This window comes from Camellia sinensis, chromosome 14 (genome assembly GCF_055761805.1).
Source record: "Camellia sinensis isolate YWXY chromosome 14, ASM5576180v1, whole genome shotgun sequence".
Lineage (NCBI taxonomy): Eukaryota > Viridiplantae > Streptophyta > Magnoliopsida > Ericales > Theaceae > Camellia > Camellia sinensis.
The window spans coordinates 107,837,982-107,841,799 of NC_138974.1; positions in this window are offsets into that span (position 1 = coordinate 107,837,982).

The following is a 3,818-nucleotide window of genomic DNA, read 5'->3' on the forward strand; positions in this document are numbered from 1 at the left end:
TGCTTGTATACTTGCATTCATCGCTCCTCTCATGCTTTGAAGTTGTACCCTCTTATGCCTTGAAACGTGCATTGTGTATGCCTAGGTGTTTGTTTCATTTAGGATGCCATATGTGTGGGTTTTGGAGCTCTTTTTGCATGCTAAAATTCTGTTTTTGGTTGTATAGTTCATGCCATGTTTGTTTGGGTTAGTGGTGGTAGAATGACCTTTGTTATGCCTTAGCTTTGGCCCCTCTTTTGGCTTGCATGTTTGTAGTGCATTTTGTCCATCACTTGAGGCACTTTTAGCCACTGTTTTGGGGGTGTTTGAGGCCTCCCATTTTAGTCTAAGTCCCTTCTTAGACATGGTTGTATGTTTGACTTGTTGCCTCTAATCGTATGCTTGCATTGTACCATATTAGCATTGCATGATGAGTTGCATTGTAGCATTGCATGTTAGGAACATTGCAGGCTTGCCATGATATGTCGCATTACATTTGGCATGCTTTGCATTTTAGTGATATGTTGCATTTTCGAGCCATGTTTACATAACATGCATTGCATTGCTTGGTTTGGGGTGTCAAACCCAGTGTGAGGGGGGAGAAGTGTTCATACTACAAGTGATGTAACGCGTCTCAACTCTCGGTCACCGTGACCCTTGACCTTGACCTGATCGGGTCTTGGTCTTCATTCGTGTGTCGCATGCATTTTCATTGAATCGCAACCTTGGCTCCTTAGGCCATCACGCATCAAAATGCATGATTGATGGCCCGAGGGTCGAGGGTCATGCTCCCATGAGTCCCTTGCATGATAGGGAGTGTGCCCGCGCATACATTTGCTTGAAATTCCATGCCATACACTGTCTGTCCTTGTTGCTGTCAAAAACCAGTTTCTGTAGGGAGTTTTTGCCGATCGGCACTGTAGAGTGCCGACGGGCCACGGATTGGTGGCCGATAATATGAAACCCCAGCCGATGGATAAGTTCCATGGCCGGTGTGTATTCCCTTCAGCCGATGGTGTCCTACAAGGTTCAGGGAACCTGTCCCAGGATTTTGGCAATTTTCAGAGAAGCAGGGCAGTGTAAACAGAGGCAGCAGTGGTATGGTACGGGCTTTCGGGGCAAGATAAATCTAAGCATGCATCATTCACGCATCCCGAGACAGGGGTTGCGGCCATCTTCTCTTTGCATTTAATTTGTTAATTAGATTAGAAATTTTGTAATAATTAATTTAGTGTTATTTATTCGGACTGTAATATTTATTCGGACCCTCCGAGCAAGGGCAATTGTGTAATAAGTGTGCGTGAGTGTGTGTATGTCTTCCAACCCCACGTCTTTCTTCCCTTTTATTTACCTGCTTATGATGCTGGACTAGGACATATTTAAATTAGCATACCTTATGCTATGCATGTGTGCATCCACACATTTGTCTTACATGCATCGGGCTCGGCGCATCACTCTAACTGTATTTGTATTTTAATTTCAAATTGAATACGTGTTAGTTGTAGCATTTCACATGTCATTGTAGATTAGCCGAGCCTATCTTAGTTGCACTTTGCATGTGTTGCATTAGCCATCTTAACATGAACTAGGATCATGCATATGATTACTAACTAGTTTCTGTTTTGGCTTGGAGTACTCTGTAAGTTCTTTTGCTTTAGCATCCTTGCATGCGTGTGAGTGTTGCCATGATAACATGATTACCATGAGGCTAGCTACTTATGTGATATAACTGCTTGAATGCCTATAGGTGAAGGTTGGATTGTCTGAGTTGGAATAGCTCATTGAAATCCGTGTTTTAGCCTACTTGCGAGTGGCAAATTCCAAAACATCTTTTAAAAAAAACGGATATGCAATGCTTATTTCCAAATTAGGCGATCTAGTCTATACTTTTGTGCTGTGCACATAACATAGTAATTCTAGGCTAATAATCGGGATAAGAACACATAATGTTTTCAAAAATGGATATCACGGTTAGTAGAGGCCGATCTTCGGATCAGGCGAGAGGGGGTGCTCATAGCTGACCTTCCCCAATCGTACCCAAGCTCCCGAGCCGAGGCAACTTTGGTGATGACGGACACGTGGCTTTTGGCACCGAGTAAGGGTTTCCTAAATTCCCCCATATAAAAATATTTAGGTGGCGACTCTGTATCTGGCAAAGCAGTCCATGTTTGGCACTTCTTTTCAAAAATCTGTTTTCTCAAAATGATTCGCTGGATTTGGACTCTTTGGTTCAGATTAAGAACCGTGACACAAATCGAGTCCGAACTGTAGCGGGGTTCCTCGCGGACGTGTTACAGTTTCTGGCAACTCCGCTGGGGATTTAGAGAGCTTGACTCAAACTCGTGATATCCTGTTTTGATTTCATTTGTGTCTCTTTGCATTGCATGTGCATTGGTGCGCCTAGGACACCGTGTTTGCCATCTGCCATTCCGAACGATTTGCCGGAGGCTTGTCTTGTCAAGACATGACCATAAGGCTGACCGATTGTGGGCTTTGACAGTATGGGAACACAAACCCCGGTTTTACCAGGGCACCCTTTTTGACCATTCGACCCAGTGCATATCGAAATCCATAGTGACCATTCCATGCTAGGGCAGGTTGCTTACCCGATCATAGGTTGTTTGAAACCACTGTGTGCATAGTGAAACCCTAGCTCCTGACAAAATAGGATAGGGAAACCCTACCCCAACATAGGGGTGTTTTGGCTCTCACTTATCTGCTATGTGTTTTAGAGTGTATCTCTACAGGAGCATACATATCAGTTTGCAAGATTGAGTATTAGGCCCAAGGGCACCAGTATCAGTGTTGTTGAGAAATCAGTTATCTGCGGGTATCAAGTTCAGTTTTGGGAACGGTGATTTGAGAACAGTGATCAGTATCGAGGAACAGTGTGTTCGGCTTACCAACTATGTGTTATAAATACCCAATTGTGCGTTGTGTGTGTTTATTTTATGCCGTTATGCTGTCCGATTGTCTGGTTATTTATTGCTTTATTTATCTTTTTGCTAGGTAGTTTAGCACAATGGCTTCCAACCCGGTAGATATTCCCCAAGCACTCTGGACTAGAGGTCGTCGACTCCATCGATCCGAGGATCTGGAAGGCGGACAACCAGTGTACCATTCTTTACCCCTGGTTACTAAACAGAGGGCAGTTAGGCCAAGGGCATCAGTTCAGCAGTCAGTTCAGAGGGCCTTATCTACCCCACCAGAGTACAGTAGGGATCACGGTTCTGTATCACCCACAGAGAAGGAACATATAACGATAATTCAGTCAGAACAGAACAGTATGGCTAGTTTAGAGGAGATGGTGCGCCAACTCCAAGAAAGCATGAAAGTGATGCAGCAGGATGCTGTTCGACAGGCAGAGTTCGCCAAACAGCAGGCCACGGTTATGAATGAACAAGCAAAGTTAATTGTGAGGTTACAACAGCAAACCGAAGCATCTGCTTCATAGCAAGTCCCTCCCCCACTAAGGGTTCCGATACTCGAAGAAACACCGAATGTCCGGAATGTCCAAGAGGATACAGACCTTCCAGCAGGGCCAGCTCAGCCCCCGATTCCACCACAACTATCCAAGGCGCCCGCGCCTGTCAATATACCGGACTCTCCTTTTGAGTTCGAAGTGGACCCCACAGCCTTAAAATTAAGCAAGTTGGAAAAGATGTTTAAGAAGTCCCAGGGAGTCAAGACCATCCCTGACATCGAAGATGGATACACCGACACAGCTGTAACGCTGCCTGACAGATTCAAAATGCCGCACATTGATCGATTTGATGGGTCCGGGGACCCCATGGTGCACCTGAGGTTGTTTTCAGATATCCTAAGGCCAATGGGCCTCA